Source organism: Pinus tabuliformis, chromosome 2_2 (genome assembly GCF_031772625.1).
Source record: "Pinus tabuliformis cultivar Carrire ecotype Pingquan chromosome 2_2, CPIR1, whole genome shotgun sequence".
NCBI lineage: Eukaryota > Viridiplantae > Streptophyta > Pinopsida > Pinales > Pinaceae > Pinus > Pinus tabuliformis.
In genome coordinates, this window is record NC_142300.1 from 673,370,461 (window position 1) to 673,394,131 (window position 23,671).

Here is a 23,671-nt window from a genome sequence, read left to right on the forward strand (position 1 = left end):
GGGAGATAGAAGTAGAACTAGAGGGGGGATGTTATAGACATTTTTGTGCCTTACAGCTATAAGCATGAAATGTCCATAATCCAACGGATCTAAAGTCCCTAAAGATTTTGTTACAGCTCCTAAAGAAACAAGGTCAACCAATGACAGCTTCTCCCAGAAGTTCTCCACCAAAAACCACTCAGAAACAGTCAATTCAGGATCAATTCAAGTGCTCCACTAGCTGCCTGTGTTGCAAAGCACCCCAGTACACTGTCTAGGTGCGTTGAGACACACTTGAATGCACTACCTAGGTGCGTTGAGCGGGAAAGGACAAGTGGCAGAGTCATTCAACGAGGTGGAAAGACCATGGAAGCTTCCAGAATCTTCTCCAATGACACTTGCCTCACTGAATTCGACCAAGTGATGAGTAAGAGGCTCTCAGTCTCCAAGTGGAAGCAAGAACTGATAGAGAGAAGCCACAAGTCAAAACATAAGCTAACTCATCCTCTCTGCTTACATCTATATATGGATCCCTCATCCCAGAGATCCGGAGGCTGGAATTTTGTACTTTGCAGAGAATTGTTGTTGGTTTGAGATTGAGATTAGTACATTGGGTGTTTTATGCTTTGTTGGAGGAGAGGAAGGGATTCCTTTGCTGGGAGGTAGATGCTGGATCGAAACTTACTTGGTTGTATCTCCTCTTGGACTTTCTTATTCTATCAATAAACTATTTGAGTTTCTCCTACATGCTGTGTATCAATGATGTTTTGTTATATTTGCATGTTTAGCTTAATCTGATCTTGAGCTTTTTATGAATGTATATCTATATCTTCGTGTAGTTTCTCTCTCTTGTGATCTTGCAGGAATTCGGTGAAGCTGGGCCAGTAAGGGAGCAGGGAGCTGGGAGCTATTGAAGAGAGGAGCGATTGGATCGACAAACTAGTGAAAGACACAGGTCAGTTACATCCTTCCTCCTCATTTACATTTCATAAAGAAGAATACTCAAGTAGTTTTCCTTGTTTGTTGCTAAGGCACTATCACACCTTAGAGTGGGATAGGGGCATTCTGAATAGATACTTTTCCCAACAACAAATTTGCGACTCCGCTGGGGAACGTATCTAGTTAGTTTATTTGTGTTTCTATTGTTGTTCTTCTCATAAACATAGGAGTGCTGAATCGAACTGCATTTGCCATTTACAAATGCAAAGTAGAGATATGCCACTCTAGTCCACTCACTGGGCCTGTTTCTGATCTGAACAAGCTGATCCACAAATTCTCTAACTGCCCTTTGTGGTAGCTCTTAGTCCTCCTTTAAATCATCCTTCTAATTGTACCTTATTGATAGCTTTTATCCGACCAAAATCCATAGATTAAACTGCAAACCGTGACCCAGAACCCAGAAACAACTCTCGTTTCTGCTTCAGCGCAGGCTCTGTGAAGAGACTCTGCATTTCAATGCAGGTCCCGAGAGGGCTACCTGCACTGCAATTCAATTTCTCTGTGCTGCAGGTGCGCTGATCAGCCTTTGCCCTATGCAGCTGTGGTTCTTTGCATCCTTGTGTTTAGTTTTATCTCTGTTTTTTGTAGCCTGTTAACAGTGTGTGTACCTATCTGAACAAAACCTTTTCTCTGTCTTAATTCTGCCTCAGTTGTATAAAAGAAACTGTATTTGTTTTTGTGTATTTTTTACATCATTTGCAGTTTCCCATTACAAAAGTAAACTAGTCATACTGTCGCCCTTAGATCTAGACCTGTCATAAGTGTCGTTTTGATCTTAGGAGAAAGTTTGTTGCTGTTGACGGTTGATTACGCTTTTACTTTTTTCTTTTGGTTTGAATTTGTGAATTTTTAGTGTTGAAACAAGTGTTTACTTCAGAATCATAAAGTGTCGTAATCGTCTTTTTGATTTCAAAAAGAAACTTGTTTGTGTTTGCACTTGAAATCGAATTCAAATTTGTACAACAACTTTCTTTTTAGGCATCAATATTAAGAAAGTGAAAACAAATACATGCATTTGTGCATTTGCATATTGATAGTTTGTATGGTTAGATTTAGGAAAAAGTGCATTTACAGTGTGCTCTATGCTCTTTGAGAAAAGTTTGTGTCTTTATTTTCCCCTTGTAGCTAGGATTTTCATTGTTGAAAAGAGATAAATGCTTGCTTATCATCTTTAGACTGCATTTAGGAATTATATATACATCTCGTGGTGATCCCAAAAGGCAAACTTCTAAGAAATATCAACCTAAAAGAAATTGAATGAACTTAACAACGCTTTGTAACTTAACGCACAACATAGAGGTCTAGGCTAGAGACGTGTTCCGGCGTCGTAAAACCTGGTGACTGTTGATCTCGCTAATGGTTGGGTGATTCCTCCTGAGAGAAGATAAGCACTAGTACGGATTGTGCTCCCACGTACCGTCGAGTATATATTGGGAGACCCCTATAGGCATAAAACCTTTATCCATAGGAAGCCGTGTCGGCCGCCCTACTGATCGCAATGCACTGAACACAACATTCGGGAAGATTGACCGTCCGTACCTTAAAAAGTATTCTGCAGTTTTGCGAAAAGTTTGGCACACCCTCTACCTAGAACTCCAGAGCAGTCCCTTTCGTTCCTTTTCAGACTCCTTAACGGAAAAGGTCCATCTGAGCACTTGTCACTTCAGGTTCATTAAAAATCAAAGGAGACTAGAGTCATCTTTTGCTTTTTCTCGACTCTTTAAAATTGAAAAAGCAAGTTGTGTCCAAGCGTCGTTAAAATTTATTTTAAACGGAATATTCATACCCTTTTTCCTGCGTTGATCTTTAGGTTGAGAAAATGAAGCCTACCAACCAAGGAATTCCCCTTGGTGGAAATCCTAGTCCTTTCTCCTCTTGGGGAGATGTTGGTGCGCCCCATATGGCCACATTGTCACTTCCAGGACTGACAATTGGCTTGCCAGTTTGGCTCTTCTCAACCAATGTCGTTCAGAACACCACTATTCCTGAACAGTCGAATCAGCAATTAGACGAGTCCAGAGTTTCCCACCAACCTTCTACTTCCTCTAATTCTTCCTCTCTTCCTTCCTCTTCGCTTGACGGAACTGGTAAAACTAAAAACCAAGTTCCTAAGGAGAAGAAGGAAAAGAAGAAGAAAGAGAAGAAGAAGAAGGAGCCAAAAGCGATTGGGGGCAAATGAGTTTCGTCTAACGAAAATCCACACACATCACTGACTAGGCCTAAATCGCCATGTGTCATATGCAAGGGAGACCACTTTCACAGAGATTGTCCCTGCATCCCTCGGATACTAAGGGACTGGTCCCCCCGTTTGCACAATCCGGTGGTGTTAACCTCTGATAGCCATGTTGAAAGCACCTCGTCAACTAGTGAAAGTGAAGTCCCTGGACAAAAAGGGAGAGCTAGATCTCCTTGTAAACTGTGCGAAGGCAACCACGCCATCCACCGTTGTCCCTTCTTAGACGAGGCTAAAAGAGTCTTGGATGATCATCCGGTTTCACCATTACGACTCCCTCCTGGATATAAAAAACTCTTGCCAAGTCCTTCGTTAGTTGAAAATCCAGCTGGCCCGCTCAAGTGGTTAGTTGAAGCGTCGGTCATTGAAGATGAACCAGCTGAATCCATACCCGACGAAAGTCAAAAGGTCGAGGCGGCAATTGACCCGGTCTTGCCTTCAGAGGATTTATCTTCGAATGACATAGTCAGTAAGGAGAATAAGGATGACACCATCCAAATTCTCTTCATCAACACAGACTCCGACGAACACGGGGGCAATCCACCCATTCCTTTATCGTAGGAAGGAAGTTCGTCAGAGTGATACCCGGCCGTCTACTCGGTCCCACCACCAAGCAACCTAGTTGTCTCCTTCGACTGGAACCAACTAGGCAGACCCCGTTTGCCAGCAAGCATACCATTCAGAATTATCGTCCAAATATACAGAATGGTCATGGCTGGCACCATCATTGATGAGGGGGAATTTGTGAGTGTCCTTTCCTCTACTGCTTGGAAAGCGCTTGGTTCGCCATCGCTTTTGCCTGAGATGAGAAATCTGACAGGCTTCGATAAAGGAACCAGTCAACCTTTAGGGATCCTCCCCAATGTGCCCGTATCATTGAAAGGGAAGACCGTTCAAATGAACGTGATGGTCGTTCAAGGACCCTTGGATTATAACCTACTCCTTGGACGCGACTATATTTATTGCATGGGAGCCATCGTCTCCTCACTCTCTAGAGTAATTTGTTTTCCGCACGAAGGAAGAGTGGTCAAGCTCGTGGACCAGCTTTCATTTCCCGGATCACGCATCGCAAATAGTCATATACCATCCCTAAATGGTCTCTTCATGCAAGAAATGTCTCAACCCACGGTCCGTCCTCCCGATGAGCGCGAGTAATTCGGAGGGATATGACTGGAACCCAGGGGGCATGCGTCCTGGTCTGCTTCGACAGGAAAACTTTGGGTATAGGGTAGGTTTTCGCGGGAGAATATGACTAGTCTGTATCCCTTCCGTGATTGAGATAGGGGTTATTCTAGAATAAGATTCTTTTGTCAAAGTCATGTGAGTTGGCGGGCTTTGTCGCTCACCTTTGTTTATCTCGGTAGACATCGCCGAAGAATTATTTTGTTTGAAAGATTAATAGAACAATCTTTGGGTGACCTGAAAGAGGTAGGCCTCTCTCGGTAAAACAATTGTTTTGGTAGAAGTGAAGTAGAGGTATCCTTGAAATCGTACTCTATACCTGGGGGCATGCAAACCTTTTGGAGTGCAAGCAAGGGGCGGCTATTTATTTTTTAAATTTTTAGGTCCTCCCTTTAAACCTGTAGGTCTAACCCTTTAAACTCGTAGGATTAGTCGTTTCCGAACTTGCATAAAGAAAGGATGCGGGGCATAGCTTTGTAAGGCGCAAGCTCCATAAAAAATGGCATCTTAAATGAGACATTCTTATCATATGACTGAATTAATCGAGCAGTTTTAGCACATAGTTCATGCTCATTAAAAAATAAACATAAGATTGAGCAAGTGTTTCAACCCGCGTTTAAGCTCGTTAAAAAATGAACTATCCTCCGGTAAATAACCATCGTGAATGTAACATTATCAGCCATTAAAGCCTTGGTCATGTTTGCACCGTCGCCTCCACTTTTCCATTGGCCGATCATTCACCTCCATATGATTGTTTACCCATTTTGAGGAACAGCTGCGAAGAGTGATTTCACTAGCCATCCTTGTGACACTGCCGTGCTTGGGAAATTCCAACCCTTACCTGGAATCAGCTGCTACCCTTTTTATCACTCGTTCCTCAAAAGACGAGTCTTCTTTAAGCTCTTTTCATTTGACTCGTAAAATATGAGAAGATTGCCGAGTTTTGGCCTTCCAGCTTGTTAAAGCGACCGGAAGAGCTATCCCTCCTCTAGATTTTAATCTTTTTGGACCTGAGGGATTATTGCACAAAAAGATCGAGCACTTGTTTTGTTCGGCTCGTTAAAACTATCGAAAATTCATCCCTTCTGTATTGTTTTATACTTTTTCGGACTTAAGGGATTAGATGACGAAAAAGGAACTCTAGAGTTAACTTTACGTACCTTTTTAGACTCTCTAAAAATGAAAAGGATCGAGTTATATTTGTCGTTAGACTCGTTAAAAATATTAATAGCGACAAACTTGTCTTTAGACGAGAACGAGTTTCACTATCGCTAGGCTCATTAAAACATAGTGATGGGTTTGCCCGAAGGGCAAATTATAGAACAAGCATATGTTATCCTCTTCAAGCTTGACAAAAATAAAGAAGTACTGGTCAGCAATGACTGGGGAAAAATTGGGAAGAAACTCAAAGAACCTTTATTGGTAGCAAGTCACTCTTGAACATGACACTTCCACTCCATGCCTGAGTCGGGTTGGGTTGTTTCATTCACCGGTCACATCACCATGGTCTCGCCATACCATCCACCTTTGGGGTAAATGCTACCAATCCATCATATAAGTGTCACCGATATGTTCAAGAGAAGTCATCCAGAGAAGTCAACCGTGTCCCATCCACTACCATACATTATACTTCATGCTTTCATGACCGCCACCCTGAACCATATGTCATCAGATCGTTTTCACCTCCATCAAAATCATTTGCTCTGTTCCGTGTCACTGATGTGGGATACATCAAGGCCCTCCTTTGACGGATCGCTTCTTGTCGACATCAGCTCATTATCCAAGAACTTGATCTAGGAACACCCCCTCCAGTACTTTGAAGCTTGCATGCCTCAATGGCAAGTTTCTCACTTCCGGCAATAGGTATACATCAATGACCTTCGACCGAAATATTTTGTGTAGTGTTAGACGCCAAGTCCTTTATTCACACCACGTGAATTGTACTGCAGTACCTTGAGGGTCATTATCATTATCGGTGATTCCTCTCGCGCTTGTTAACAGTTCACATCATTGACTGGTAATCAAGCGATGTCTTTCCATGTTCGACTTCAAAACACTTCTCACATGGATCGACTTGTACTTGGAGTGAAGATCGGACGAGATTGAAGACCCCAAATCTAGTTTCATCCATCCAGGATGCGATATATATTCAGGAAAAATAAAGACATTGACATGTACAGCATTGCAGAATAGATAATCATCCTACCAAAAGGATGATGATTTCATCAGGATCATCAGTCTACCATAAGACGATTGTCTGTCCTATGTACAAAAAATGAATTTATAAAGCTGAGCATGGGAATGCCCGCCTCAGCTAGATCATGAAAACAGTATGAAGAATAATGTATTGTATTGTATCTTATTACAAGTTTCCTCCCAACATTGAATGAACTTCAGATCCTCCTAATAAAGCATTTCACCCGATAAACGGCCTCATACTTTAGGGGGCAACTGTTATAGACATTTTTGTGCCTTACAGATATAAGCATGAAATGTCCATAATCCAAGGGATCCAAAGTCCCTAAAGATGTTGTTACAGCTCCTAAAGGAACAAGGTCAACCAATGACAGCTTCTCCCAGAATTCTCCACCAAAAACCACTCAGAAACAGTCAATTCAGGATCAATTCAAGTGCTCCACTAGCTGCCTGCGTTGCAAAGCACCCCAGTACATTGTCTAGGTGCGTTGCAATGCACTTGAATGCACTACCCAGGTGTGTTGAGCGGGAAAGGACAAGTGGCAGAGTCATTCAACGAGGTGGAAAGACCATGGAAGCTTCCAGAATCTTCTCCAATGACACTTGCCTCACTGAATTCGACCAAGTGATGAGTAAGAGGCTCTCAGTATCCAAGTGGAAGAAAGAACTGATAGAGAGAAGCCACAAGTCAAAACATAAGCTAACGCATCCTCTCTGCTTACATCTATATATGGATCCCTCATCCCAGAGATCCGGAGGCTGGAATTTTGTACTTTGCAGAGAATTGTTGTTGGTTTGAGATTGAGATTAGTACAATGGGTGATTTATGCTTTGTTGGAGGAGAGGAAGGGATTCCTTTGCTGGGAGGTAGATGCTGGATCGGAACTTACTTGGTTGTATCTCCTCTTGGACTTTCTTATTCTATCAATAAACTATTTGAGTTTCTCCTACATGCTGTGTATCAATGATGTTTTGTTATATTTGCATGTTTAGCTTAATCTGATCTTGAGCTTTTTATGAATGTATATCTATATCTTCGTGTAGTTTCTCTCTCTTGTGATCTTGCAGGAATTCGGTGAATCTGGGCCGGTAAGGGAGCAGGGAGCTGGGAGCTATTGAAGAGAGGAGCGATTAGATCGACAAACTAGCGAAAGGCATAGGTTAGTTACATTCTTCCTCCTCATTTACATTTCATAAAGAAGAATACTCAAGTAGTTTTCCTTGTTTGTTGCTAAGGCACTATCACACCTTAGAGTGGGATAGGGGCGTTCTGAATAGATACTTTTCCCAACAATAGGGGAGGTAAAGGAAATAAAAGATAGAGAGAGAGAAATATTTAGAGAGCGTGAAGCAGGAGTGAGGAAGAGTGATGATGACGTGTGTGTGTGTGTGTGTGTGTGTGAGAGAGAGAGAGAGAGAGAGAGAGAGAGAGAGAGAGATTGTGAGGAATATAGAGAGATAGAGAGAGATGAAGGGACATAGAGATGTAGTTGAAGGATGAACATAATGGGAGAGAAAAGGAGAGAGATAAGGAAGAAGAGAGATATATAGAGAGAAATGTGGAGAGTCATAGAAAGTGATAAGGGAGGGAGAAGGATATGGATAGGTGCCGATAATGAGAAAGAGGTGGAGTGAGGTGGAGAGATAGGAGAGAGGGAGTGAGGAAGAGTGTGAGAGAAAGAGAAATTGATGGAGATAGAGACAGAAATGTAGGGAAGAGAGAGATGGGTGAGGAAATGAGAGAGAGAGAGAGAAGGAGTGAGGGATAGAGAGAGAGGAGGAGATAAACAAGGAGATATATATCAAGATGGAGGGAGATATAGGGAGAGAGGAAGGATGGATAGAGAGGTATGTGGGGAGATAGAGAGATAACGGGGACATGAGGGGAGAAAAAAGGTTAGATATAAAAGTGATATATAGAGAGAAATATATAGTGTCATGAATGTGTGCACATCCAATTCCAATTCTTATTCCTATATTGGGATCTCTCCCTACCGTCTTGATTAATACATATGTACCAAGTATCCTAAGACTCTTGTGAGGTATTTGAGAGGTTTGCCTTCTGAGATTCCATTCTACTGCATTTAAGTCACCACAAGAAAGGAAGTCTATTTTCAAAGAATATGTTCCATTCTTTCCTAATGATGAGTGTGTTGTCCTGCCAACGTCCACCAAACATGACAACACGAGGAAGAATGGAGGAAGGTAGGTGTTGAACAAAGATAAGTTTTATGCTTCTCTTAACCAACCTTTCAAATATCACTAGGGTGAGTGAGATAATGGGACAAGTCTACACAATATTTAATGCCCTTTTTTGTGTCGACTAAGTAAGAATTTACAAATTTTCTATGACTTTGGGAGATTATTTGCGAGAAATCTAAGTAGAAAAAGAAATTAAGCTGCACATTTATAGAATAATGCCTGAAATTTTATAAAAAGTTCAGAAATATAAATAAGTAAATTAAATATCTATGAACATAAATAAAAAATCAAACATGGGAAGTAGCAAACTTATCAGTGTTTTAAGACCTTTTGGCCTCAAAAAAGTTATACACCTGCATTGCATTAATTTGTAGATTAAAGAAAATAAACTACCAATAAAAAAATATGAAATTTTGCGAGAAGTATACATAGAAAATATAGAGAAAAGATGATGATTTTTATTAATAAAAATTATGTGAGTACCATGAAATAAAAAATACAAATTCCTGTGAAGAACCATTGACCAAATCACATTCTAAACTACTGCAATGTAAAATATCATATGCAGAAGTCTAGGAAAGAAAAATAAATCGGATGAGAAATCCTTTAAAACACCTTCAGATGCTTTGATATAAGGGTAGAAAACATATTTCTATAGAAAATTAATGGATATTAGAACTGGATAAAGAAAAAATAAACCATCAAACTACAAGTAAAATGATAGAAAATCAAGTTACCTAAAATAATGTGTCCAAAGGATGAGTGGAATTGCTCATTATACAATATCTTCCCTTAGAAAATGATATACTGCCACCTATTGGTTTTGCTTCTTATAACTCATAGAATATTGAAATCAGAAGGAATGAATGACAAATTAAACCTAGTGCATACCTCTCATTACAGTATTTCGTCTCCTTCTTCATAAGCCACTCCCTTTTTATGCCTCCATAAAGTGGTTAGGAAATTAAACTACTTGGGTAACTAATTATAATATATTTTATAATTAATTTTTTATTAGAGGTCAAGGGTGGGGGTTCTAAAGGGAAAATTAAATAGAATTACATTTCTAAATTATTATATTTAAGTTTCCTAGTAGGTGGGACCCTCCTTGTTCCATAAAAATAAGTCATTTAATATGAATTTCAACCATAATAATACAATTATTGTAAATCACGTGTGCCAATACCTCAATAAATAAATTAACTAATGTTGCCATCGAACATGCATAAATAGATATGATCTTTGTGCCTCCAAGAAAATTGTAAATGCATGGTGAAACAAATATCATCAAACAACCATATATAACCTTCTTGTGCCTCTAAGAAGACCCCTTATCTCTTCATCATCATGATTATCTGTATATAAATATGTCTCCAAAATGTATGTGCAACCTCAAGTAACATATAATTTATGCATCATAAAAAAACCTAAAAGAATTCCATCCACATAAATAAGTGTTGTAAATCATCCATATAAATGTACACAATTTCTATAAGTCTATACAAAATAATGTTGATAAATTAGGCCAAATCGTAGATGAAAGAACACATAATCCATTTGTGCATGAAAATAAAACTAGAAATATCCATGAATTGTCATTTTAATATGTGAGAAGGATCACTTTCAACCTGATTCTCCTGCTGCTAGTGATGGGATGTGATAGAATTCAAGGAACAATGGGAGGAATTGAATCTAGTGACTTTAGCCTTTTTCTTATTTTCTTTAGCAACAAGTTGAGTGGGCTTGATGACATGATTGGAGGACTAAGAAATAGGCTGAGAAAGTATAGTAGTTTTTTCAAAAACTTGAGTAGCGGACAAAGGAGGTTGATTAATAGGAATAGAAGGTTGAGGTGCTACTTGTGGAGTGGGCATAATGTGTGAAGCAACTGATTGTGCATGATGTGGAATATTTACCTCAAGAGGGGGAGGAGGAAATGACACTATGGGCTAACCTTGGATAGAAAGAAATGGTTGTGCTTGAATAACATTTTGCTAGCCATCATTATTGGGAATTCCCAAAGGGGCAAACATGTGAGGTGGCAGAGGGATACCAATTCTTGACCTATTATGGATGGAAAGCTACTAGGGCTAGGTAATGGGTTGAGTGATAGGCTATCTAGTTAGGTTTACAATGTGAGTTTTGAGCATCTTACATAGTTCTCTAAATCCACATCAACATGAAATGACACCCTATGTCTTCTCTCCCTTCTTATTCCCAAACTTTTATCTTTGTTAATTCTTCCTCTGCTCCTATTTTTGTGGTAAAAACTCATGTTGTAAAAGAAATAGTATGCACATTATGACTAAAAGAACACTTCAATGTTAACAAATTTTATGAAACCAGCTCACAAAAAGATAGAAAAGATAGATGAACACCTTATAAATAAGCCTTTTTGAAGGGGCAACCTCCTTTACATTACACAAATGAACAATTCTTGGATGATACAAATGACAAGACCTCCTTTCTATATGTAGGAGTCTAAGGGGTCATAATATAATCAGAGTTGACATAACAATAATAATGTAAGGGTAGAATAATAAAAATATTGGGCTTCTATGGGGCACGATAATAACAATATGGGGACTAAATGGGCACAACAATATAATAAGGGGATTGTACTAATAACAATAAGGGGTTACACTAGTAGTATAGGGACCTAACATGCCCCTCTCCTTCAAAAAGTGTTGTCCTCAATGCTTGAGTAGTTCTTGATGCTTCTCTACAAAATTCTTGTCCTCCCATGTTGAATCTTCAGCGGGTAAGTTCTTCCACTTGATGAGATACTCTAAAATTGATCGATTTCGTAGCTATCGGGTTCTTCTTTCTGGGACTACTCAAGGTTCCAATCTTGTTTTTCCTTCCTTGTCAAGTTCTAACAATAGTGTTTGAAATGGGATCTTATGCAACTTTTGAATGAGTGGCCACACTTCTTCATCCTTCTTCCATTCATCCCTTCCTTCATTTATCCAATCTGGTTGGATAATAGAAATAACAAAAAACAATGCTTCCACATCCTCATCCTTTCTTGAGAGTGCATCTGCAACAACATTTTTCTTCCATTTTTTGTAGATGATTTCAAATTCATAACCCAACATATTTGTGACCCATTTTTTCTGTTCTTCTAAAGATAATCTTTTTTCTAAAAAGTATTTAAGCCTATCATGTTCCATTTTGACCTTAAATTGTCTTCCCATTAGGTAAGGTCACCATTTCTTAAGTGCATGTAGTATTTCATACATTTCCTTCTCATAAATAGCATTCTTGAGATTAGCCGTAAAAATGCCTAATCGCCTACATCAAAACTTATTTCACTGTGATGTTGATCTGCCTGTTGTTTCATTCAATTCTGCACCAAAGTGGCGTTATCCTTTAAATGTTGGAGAACTTGTTGTTGATGCTCGATGTGATCTTTCACTCCTTGAATATTTTTCTTCTTGATATGTCCTTCTATCTTGAGAGTTTGAGGAGTGGTAATTTTCTCCAATACATTACAAGATATGGTCGGATTCATTTCTTGATGCTCGATGTAATCTTTCACTCCTTGAACATTTTTCTTCTTGATATTTCCTTCTACCTTGACAGTTTGAGGAGTGGTAATTCTGGCCAATGAATCACAAGATATGGTTGGATTCATTTCTTCTTTCTCGATGTGATCTTTCACTTCTTGAACCTTTTTCTTTTTTATATGTCCTTCTATGTTGAGAGTTTGAGGAGTGTTAATTCCTGCCATTGTAGTACATGATATGGTTGGATTCATTTGTTCTTTCTCTAGGGTTGGTTCCTGGTGTATATTCTCTTCTTTTGATGTTTCTTAATCCTTTTTGTCATTAGGAGGCCTTTCTTGTAGCATCTTTGTCCCACCTTCCTTCAAACCTTCCATGTATTTCTTCAAATCTTCCATTCCTTTCTTCCAATATGCTTTCATACCATCGACATCAACTTTCATGGCATAGATAAAACTATTTATCTTTTGCTTCTCTAGAATATTATTTACCCTTATATTTAATTTTTGAAATTCCTCAATGTGCTCTACCATTGAACCCTTTTGTTTGACATTTATCGATTGGCTAAAGGTGTTTCTCTTTGTATTCTCATAATGTGCTACCATTTCCTCCGTGAAAATTGACCACGTAACAAGTGGTTTACGAGAAAAAAGCCCTTTATACCATAAAAATTGATCCGGTTCTAAAAATGAATATGCAATACATACCTTTTGTAATAGCAGTACACCATGTATATCAAAATATTTCTCCATCTGTAGTATCAAATCTACCGGATCCTTGCCATCAAACTTCCTCATCTCACTTTTTCTTGATTTTAGGAGCTCGATCTTGAAACGACTGTAACTTTGTACTTTCAGATCTTTAAGTTCTGAAATCACGACCTATAGTAGCCCTCTACGTCCTCTTTCTAATGCCACCAATCTGATCTAAATTGGATTCTCCAAGAAAGAGTTATACACAATCTCCCAAGATGACCTGAATATATACCTTTTCAGAAGAGAAAACCTTTATGAAGTTCCCTGTGTCACATTTTTGACCTTAGGATCTGAAAAATATACAAAGAAAACCAAAGTTTGTCCTCTTTATGAAACTTCTTATGAAATGTCAATTTGATGCTCAAAGAGAAAGTTATGATGATCTTCCCAAGGTCACCTATTTAAAATGTAATTCGGGAGTCTGCCAAAACCCTAACTTTCTCAGATCATATATATGAAAATATAGCGAGACAAGATCTGAAACTCGGAACCGAAGTTCAAACCGCTTTCTTCTCAAGTGGCTTTTTCTTTTACATTCTGAAACTTCGTAGCAAAAATGTTATAGTGAAAATTCCACGATGACCTGTTTTAGATGAAACTTTGGAGCTTGCAAAAACCCTAACTTCTTCAGATCATATATCCAAAAATATAGTGACACAAGATCTGAAATTCAGACCCGAGGTTCAGCATGATTTCATCTCAAATGGGTTTTATTGTTAGCTTTTGAAATGTCCCAGAAAAAAAGTTATAATGCAAATTCCACGATGACTTGTTTGGAGCAGCGAAACCCTAGAATCCAAAGCGCTAATACCAAATGTTATAAAACCAACTCACAAAAAGATAGAAAAGATAGATGAACACCTTAGAAATAAGCCTCTTTGAGGGGGAAACCTCCTTTACATTACACAAATGAACAATTCTTGGATGATACAAATGACAAGACCTCCTTTCTATATATAGGAGTCTAAGGGGTGATAATATGATCATAGCCGACATAACAATAACAATGTAAGGGTAGAATAATAACAATAGTGGGCTTCTATGGGGCACAATAATAAAAATATGGGGATTAAATGGGCACAACAATATAATAAGGGGATTGTACTAATAACAATAAGGGGTTACACTAGTAGTATAGGGACCTAACAACAAAACTACTATTACATGTGTTTTGAAAACAAACAATCGGGAAAGAAGATTGTAGGGAAAAGGGATCATTACTTAATGCATCAACATGATATGCCCATAATGAAAAATAGATCTATGGAATGACTAAATGTAATAGATTAAAAACACACACACACACACATAGCTATATATATATATATATATATATATATATATATATATATAGATATGTATGTATGTTGTCACTTCGGACATTTTTTTAGACTTTACAGGGGTCCAAAAAATTGTAGGAAGAAAACTATATAAATTTATATTTAGTAAGCATAGGAAATGGTCGACCAAGATAGGAACCCTTTTTACCTCTATGTAAAATGCATATCACAATTTGAGTATGGAATGAAGAGGTAAATATAATAGCGCAGATGAGAAAATGAAATGAGGTTTGTAAATCTTTATTTATAGAAACAATGCCAAATTCTTGCAAATATAAGGCATCAAATTTACCGAATGAAAAACAATCATATGTATATCTATTCATTTGGCTAAACATAACCATGAAAAAGAATAGATTTCATAAATAAATATGTAGATTTGCTAACAAGTAAAAATTTAGTGCCAAAATGGTTTTTAATGTAGTTTTGTGCCTGAGAATTGGTCTGCAGGGCTCCTAAGTGAAGAGTTTGCATACTTCTATCGAAAATTTCCAAACATATAGGTCAATATCAGACAAATGTTTTCATAATTAAATAGAATAACATTTTGAAATAATAAGATGAGCAATACCTTCATGGCAATTCAAATGATGGAAAGAAGAAACGAGACCGACCATTATATAGATTATAGTTTCAAGCCATAAACCAATTGAACCACTTAATTAAGATATTTTTCTAGAGAAAAATGGGAATCATTTATGATAGGTTTTACACATATGACCATCTTTTTTTTGTTTGGATTTCAACTACTCTCCTGCTCCTTCCTCATCTCTTAGCCCTTTTTCTTTTAGAAAAGTCTTCTCTTCATCTACCAACCACCTTATCATTTGAATACATCAAGTTCTTATCCCACCATGTCACTCTAGCATGTATACAACAAAAATTGCATGACATCTTGCGGGGAATGGAGCTCACATTCTAACACTCAATCCCACTCCACGACCAAAGTCTTCCACCCATATAACCCAATCGATAGACAAGAGAAAATCCAAGAGTGTAACATATCTACCCCTCTACACAAAAAAAATGTTCTTCCCGATGAGACTTTTACAAATGATTACCAACTCTATCAAAGTTTCTTTCTTCCTTTCTTTACAACCTTCTGATTATCAATATATATGTAATTCCGTTACTAAGCCAAGGTTTATATATATATATATATATATATATGTAAGTGTGTCCACACATAATTTAGATTTGTTTTATTTTCAAACTTTAGAGCTTTAGAATGTTTAAACTTTATAACCCTTTAAAGTCTGGGCTTGGATGATCAAAATTATATTTGTGTGGGGTTGACTTATTATGCATCCGAGCTTGCTTTAATTTATGCCATGTGAAATGTTTCGATTACAAATCCTATCCCTTTTGAAACTAGGGAATAGGAAATTTGAGTATTTATTTTATTTAGCTTAGGGCTAACTATACTGCTCTTTGCTTACTATTTCTTTGATGGCTCTACAACTTACAACAAACCCTATGTCAAGTCAGCCTATTGTTTTTGTTCTACAATTTGACATAAAATGAAGGTAATGGAAACATGAATGTTTTTTATTAAAATAATATTCGTTTTATGTTTTTAGGGATAATTTTGTCATACATAGTGCAATTCCTTTTATGTTCCTAACTCCAGGAGCCAAGGAACTAAGGTTATTCCTGTATAGCTTGTTGAAATTCGAGGTGTCTATGCCATCCCTTCTTCTACAAAAGTATTTACTTCTTTTCTTTGCCACATAGTTGCTTAGAGGGTTATTTCTTCTTTTGTTTTCATACCACTTCCTTAGTATTGCTTTTAATGGTTTCTTCTTATTCTAGTATGGTGTTGGTCTCAACTTTGTCCAGCATGCAACTATAGATATACCATCCTCACGTTGATCTCAGAGTTAAAATATTTGTTCTTTTTTACTTTCTCGACATGCAAGGTTGTAACAATTACATTTTCCTTTTATGTAAACTCATCTACAAGTTAGGTTTTTACCCTCTTACATAGTTTTCATTGGATTGTTTATGGTGGTGTGTCTTGGCTTAATGGAATATCTCTCTCCGAGATTCTAGGTTCTCACTAACTTTCATTTTCTTCAATTTGCTTCTAGGAATTCAATCAGGTTATTAAGGTTTTTCCACTTATCGGTGAAACCCTATCGCCTTCCTGTGTACAATGGTAAATGTTTTTATAGTCTTCGAACCCTACAAGGATCACCCAATGGTTTTTTTGTGCTTGGAACAAGTTTTATTGCAATTATTTTTCGTACAGACCACATGACTAATTTTAGGCTATTGAGTTTTAATGTATACAAAAAATATTTACTTTAATGGAAACCCACACGGGCTTTAGTCTTATTTCCATTATAATTTCAATAACTATCTCACCTATGGATGTTTTGAAGATGTTATTTCGCTGGTGTGTAATACTATTATTGGCTTCATTTCAAATATTTGTTTCATAATATGGATGGTTCTTTAAATATTTCTTGTGTATATGAATCTATATCGACTTGTACTGTATATTTTTATGAAGCTAAAATTACTAATTTGATATATTGTTTAATTTTTAGTCCCCTATGGGACTTCTAGTTTTTAATATTGGTTCCATTGTGTTAACATTATTTGTCTAGGGTCTTATTTTTCAATAGCCACTTGCTACTAGTTATTCTAGTTATATGGCTACCCTTAGTTTTCTATATTTAATTGTGTAAATCACTTATTTTAAAACGTGTGATTTCTTATTCTCTGCAACTTATGATGATAATATTGTTTAATACATAATTTATTGTTACGCTATTTTCCCAAGCAGTTGACACAATTGATGACTCTTTATTGTATTTTATACATATTTTCAACTCCAACAACTTTTTTTGCATGTGTATATATATATATATAACAATTCTTCATTGTATGCTTAGACTTAGGGAAGTTCTTAACACTATAGGTTAACTTTATAGTATTAGATTTAGTTTGGAGTGACATGAGTGGGCTTGTGTTTAGGCTTTCCTATCCTCTCCAAACCCTCATTTAAGCTCAAAAATATCTATGGGTTGTTGGTATTTACCTAGCTGGGCCTAGAGACTAATCTAGCTCATTGTAAGAGTTAAATATTCCATCAATCATGTTTCATATTTGATCATAATAGACCTTTACCAAATAACAGTGTCATACACAACAAATATAGAAAACAATTACACCTAAAAGGAAACAACACATAAAATAGAAGTATACATATAACACTTATATGTTTAAATTAGTTTAGGTTGCCAAAAAAATCATAGGGGAAAAATATTGCTCCACCCAACCAAAGAGTATAGGTAACCTCTATCGGAACTCCCTGCCAAAAAATTTCACTTCTAGAGTATTTTTCTTGATAATGACCATACCAGGTCCAATCCAAGACATTCTCTGGTCCCACCACGTATAGTATATCTTTTCAACTAAGATCAAAGGCTTCATCTTGAAATTCCATTGGACAAACAACTCAATAATTCCTTACTTGGAAGTGCCTTGTCTCCCTCAATAACATCCTATCTAAGGGTGTTAAGCTTACAACATTGTTCTCCTCCATCTTGGTTCCCTTTTTGCTAACTAATATGATTTATCTCTAGAGGGAGTAATAAATATCTTCTAACGACCTCGTAAGTGAAACTCTCATTTAGCATCTTTTCCCTCCATAATTTCCATGGATGGCCATAAACAATATTCATTAAATGATTTTTTTAAAATAAATGTTTGTGTTTATCACCTATTCATACCAAAACTTATATATGGCCCACAATATTCCACATAACTTTACCAAAAATAATTAAGATATTTACAATTCATTCAGGGGTATTACATCTTCCCCCACTTGAGTGAAACATCGTCCTCGACATTTGTTCTTGGCCCTTTAGAATAGGATGGGATATGCATCACGCATAAAATTCTCATCCTCCCAGGTTGCCTCTTCTGGGTTGAAGTTCCTCCACTGCACTTTAACCTGGGTGATAGCTCGCTTCCATATCATGATTTCTCTATGATAGAAAATACATTGAGGGTCAACCAAGAACTCTCTATCTAGCTTGACCTACATTCATAGTCATCAGAGTTGTCGTTAGTTTCGCATCATTCATTAGCCTAGAAAAATATTCATATAAAATCATTTCAACTTATTGTGATCCATAAATTGTTGTGGATATTCCACTGCACAGTTATTCATTAAAAATATGATAATAATATAATAAAATACTGAATTTTTACTTTATTATAGTTTTATTAAAATTCTAGATCTACACATTTAGTTGCAATTAGTGCATGCATGCGAAGAGAAATTTTGCAGAAAAGTAGAGAAAAACAAAATAATCTCACACACACATAAGACATAAGATATGTTCTTTGGCAAACAATTTCGAGAGAAAACCCAACTGGAAGGTGATGTACAAGTACAAATAAGTAATGCCCGTGGCCCATGGGCTACTACAGTGTACAGATCCTCTTGGTATGATCTACCTCCTATCTCTCTTGGCTATATTTTCTCAACTATGGAAAAAAAATTCTCTTGAAAGAATGGAATGCCTCTTCCTCTTAGTGGCCCGGTTATAACACAACTCGATAACATACTAGTGGTTAATTTTGACTACATCAGCTCTTAACTAGAGTTGTAATATAGAATATTCTAGAGTCTTTTACATCACAATCACATGTCTATCCCCTATTCCATGAATAATGGGGGCTGACATGACATCCTCTTGAATTATAAGTGTGAGAACAGGAAGGTCAACTTCTGAGTGGCATAACTTTTACATTCGGACTCTGATTGACATGCTTCTTGCATCGTTGGAAATATATTTGTGTGAAGAATAACATGAAAAGGTGTTGCACTAAAGAAGAAAAATTTTACCCCCAAAAAACATCGTTTGATGCCTCAAAACATGCTCGAAAGGTTCTAGACCCTATTTTGCCAAATTGAGTCCCACTAGTAAAGACAATCACGTGAGATGATTCCTCTTGTTTTTCCACTCCAAACGAATCGATATGGATGAAAAACAATATAATGATCTAATCTGGATCATATTTTTTACCTACACATTTTTCTAATGGATAATATGCTTAGGATCATATATGTGCTTCTTTAATAAAGACACATAGAATATGTTATATAGATGTATATGACTAGGCAAAGCTAATTGGTAGGCTACAGGTCCAATTCAAGCAAGCAGTTAGAAAGGGATAGAATCGATAAGCCAATTTCATAGAGATTCCCCACCTCAAGGTGCTCTCTTTAGGTTTGTCCCTCACATATACTACCACCTGAAATTCCTTACAGGTTCTTCTTTTGTTTGCATAAGTCTTCTGTTGATCCTAAGCAACTTTAAAATTCATTCGTACTTTCCTCATAGTGTGCTCTATTTCTTTCAACATGTCGGGTCCCAACATTAGTTTATCTTCAGGATTATTCAAGTTAATAGGTGTCCTATGCCTCTGTCCATACAATACTTCGAATGGAATAATCCTTAAGGAAGAATGATAACTATTATTATATTTGAATTCTACCAAGTGGAGGTGATCTTCCCACTTTCTTTTGTTTCATGACATACAATTGTTGAAATATGGCAACAAGCATATTCCAGAAAATATGTTGTCCTTGAATTAAATTGTGATTAATATCGAATTTAGTCTTAACAACTACTTGGAAATAATTGATTAATTCATTTTGAATTAATTAGTTGGAGAAATTCAAGTTAGAAGTCTTTCTGAAGTCATGCAAGAGTTATCCCTTAAATTAAGGAGAAACATTGAGTTATATTTGAGTTGTAATTAATTAACTCAGTTTACTGAGTTAAGTCCAGTTAAATTGGTTCTAAATTGTTTGAGGAATTAATAGAGAGTTATCAGTCAATTGATGCATGCATGCACTCAACTAGTGTACTCCAGTTAACTGAAGATTCCCTCATCAGAAACTCATGCATGTCTATTCTGAGAAAGACCCAATTGAGATTAAAGACAAGGACAATGTACTATAAGTTTCATGTGATTTCTTATAAGGAAAACTCATGCATGCAGTCAAGGCATCATTCCTTGAGGATTACGCAGTTTTGACAGTGTGTCAGAGTGATCATCCACTAGGTAGAAGAGGTTTTCCACTTGGTTGAAGGAGAATCATCCTAGAGGAACAACAGAAGGAAATAGGAGCTTGGAGGGAAGAGAGGAAGGATTGAGAGAAGATTGGATTGCCTGTGAGCATCTGTGAGGATTGTACTAAGAGCTGGCTAGCTGTGAGAGCTAAGGCTTTGTATAATTCCTATGTATTTCCACCTTGTATGATAATACAAATAGTGGGGTTTTTAGCTGAGGATATCCCCAAAGTATTTTCATGTGTATTGTGCATTGATTCTTCTTCTTCTGGGTATATTGTTCAGTTCGATATTTAAGCTTCCGCAAATTGATATTATAATTAGGTTATAGTATTCTGCTTTGATTTATATTGCATTATCGGGTTAACCTACAGGCAGATTTCCTACATGGTATCGGAGCGAGATTTGTAGAAGATTATTCTACATGGTATCAGAGCCAAGCTTATTGGGGTTGTGAACAGTATACTCAGGAGAGAATTCCAAGTTTGAAGTTCAGGGTTGTAGGTGCAAATCAAATTCATATCATGTTTCAAGGTTGGCCAATGGCATTCTATGGCTTGAGACTCGAGTATGCCTTGGAAGGTAGCTCGAATTACATAACATGGAAAGATTGCATGGAGGCTGTATTAGAAGACAATGGCTTGAAGGATTTCATTGATCAAGAAATCCCAAATCCAGCTTCAACTAATGCACAAGAGTTGGTTGAGTGGAAGAAATGTGTGGCGAAGGTGAGATGGATCATCCTTGAGGGAGTTCAAGACCATATTGTCTCGAGTCTCCATGGGAAGGATACTCCATTTTCAATGTGTAAGACATTGAAGGACCTCTACTAGAATAGTAGCGACCAGAGGAAAGTGGTACTCAAGGAAAAGCTTTGAAGAATCAAGATGGAGAAGGGAAATACTATTTCCACATATCTAAGCAAGCTCACCACCTGTAGAGATGAGCTTGGCAGTGTGGGAATAACTATTGTCGATGAAGATATGGTGAGCCTCGCTCTCCTTGGCCTTCCAAAGAGTTGGAATAACTACCAGGACTCTGTGAATGGAAGGGAGAAACTGCTGAATTGGGAATGACTGTGGTCGGATCTGATGCAAGAGGAGATCAGGAGGAGCACACGAGATTGTTCTTCATCCAAGGATGATGATAAACAAAATCTAGCCTTAGCAAGTAAGGCAAGGAAAGGGAAGGGGAAGGCTTCCGATTCCAAATTGAATTCTTCTCATGGAGGGAAGAAGGGTGACAAGTCTAAAGTGAGATGCTTTAATTGTCACGAGATGGGACATTATGCGACTAATTGCCCATCGAAGAATTTTAAGAAGGGATCCTCGGAAGGATCGGAAGGTGAGGCATTGGCCTCTCAGTTTGAAATGGACTTTACCCTCATCACATGCATGGTGTCATCGATGATGGGTTATGTCTAGTATCTTGACAGTGGAGCCTCATTCCACATGACCATTGATAAAAGTTTATTTAGTGCCTTGGAGGATAAATACCTCAAGATGCACATAGAGATGGGTGATGATGGAAGGTATAATGTTTCAAGAGTGGGTACGGTTGCTTTTTAGAGGGAGCATCGAGCTCCTATCACCTTGGCAGATGTGAAGTATCTGCCTGGACTGAAGAAGAACTTGGTATTAGTCATGATATTGGAGGAAAAAGGCTATGATGTTGTCTTCAGTAAAGGAAAGGCGTTCCTAAGACACATAGCCACGGGTCAGACCAAGAGGATAGGGATTCACGTGAAGAATCTCTATAAACTAGAGGTAGATGATTGTGCAACATTGAGTACTGAAGCATAATTAGTGTAAAACCAAGACATTGGTGAGTTGTGGCACAAGCGGTTGGGCCATTTGCATCATGGGGCTTTGAAGATAATGCAGTAGATATCTACAAGACTTCCCAAAGGTAAACTTGAGCAAGTTGACACATGCAAAGGTTGTAACTTGGGAAAGTACACCAAGTCTTCCTTTCATTAATGAGACATTTGAGTAGAGGCTATCTTAGAGTGAGTTCATACTGATGTGTGTGGACCATTCTCGACGACATCCACTGTGAAGAAAAGGTATTATTTGATTTTTCATTTATGATTATTCTCGTAAATGCTGGATTTATTTCATGCAGAAGAATGACCAAACCTTCACAAAGTTTTTTGAGTTCAAAGATTTGGTCGAGAAAGAGTCAGGGAAGAAGATCAAGGCCTTGAGAAGTGAAAATGGTGGAGAATATGTATCTCAAGAGTTTAAGGAATTCTATTCAGTGGAAGGAGTTAAACGAGAGTTGATGACACCTCATAACCCACAGGAGAATGGAGTGGCTGGGAGGAAGAACATAATTATTGTAGTGGTAGCACGGGAAATGTTGCATGACCTAGGCCTACCACTTCACATGTGGGTTGAGGCATGCAACACAACGATCTATTTGCAGAATAGAAGCCCAGATTCCATACTTAGGATGAAGACACCAGAGGAAGCATTCTCCAGCAAGAGACTAGATGTGGGTCACTTTAGGATCTTTGGCTCATCGATATATTGCCATGTGAAAAAGGATGCATGGAGGAAGCTTAAGCTGACAATAGATTTGGGGATACTTGTGGGGTACACTGATACACCTCACAACTATCGGGTGTACTTGCCTACCAGTCAGAGGATAGTGGTTCGTAGAGATCTCAAGTTTGATGAGCAGAAGGCCATGTGAGTTTCCTTTGAGAGGGAGCTCCAACTACAGGCTGTGGACGAACTATTGGTTCCTAAGGAGGAGGAGCCTCAGACTGATGCGAGCAGCCGCATGTAGAGGTTCCAAAAGAGGAGACATCCACTCAAGTAGAGTCTTCTAGAGATGGATGGAAGCACACAAGAGAAGCTGACAGATTGTTGAAGGATGCAAGAAAGAATGTGGGAGCACCATATTCTCAGCGTGGACAGAGGAGGTCACCTGAGAGGTACACTGGATACATGGCCCTTCCTGGGGAATGTGTTGAGACCGAGCCATCTTCCTTTGAGGAAGCAGTGCGGCAACTGATTTGGGTTGATACTATGGTGGAGGAGTTTGACTCCATAGTTCGTAACAGTGTTTGGGACGTGGTTCCAAGACTTGAGAACAAGTCATTTATGGGTTCCCGTTGGCTTTACAAGGTAAAGCAAGCTACTGATGATGGTAGGACCATGTTGTTGCAGTATAT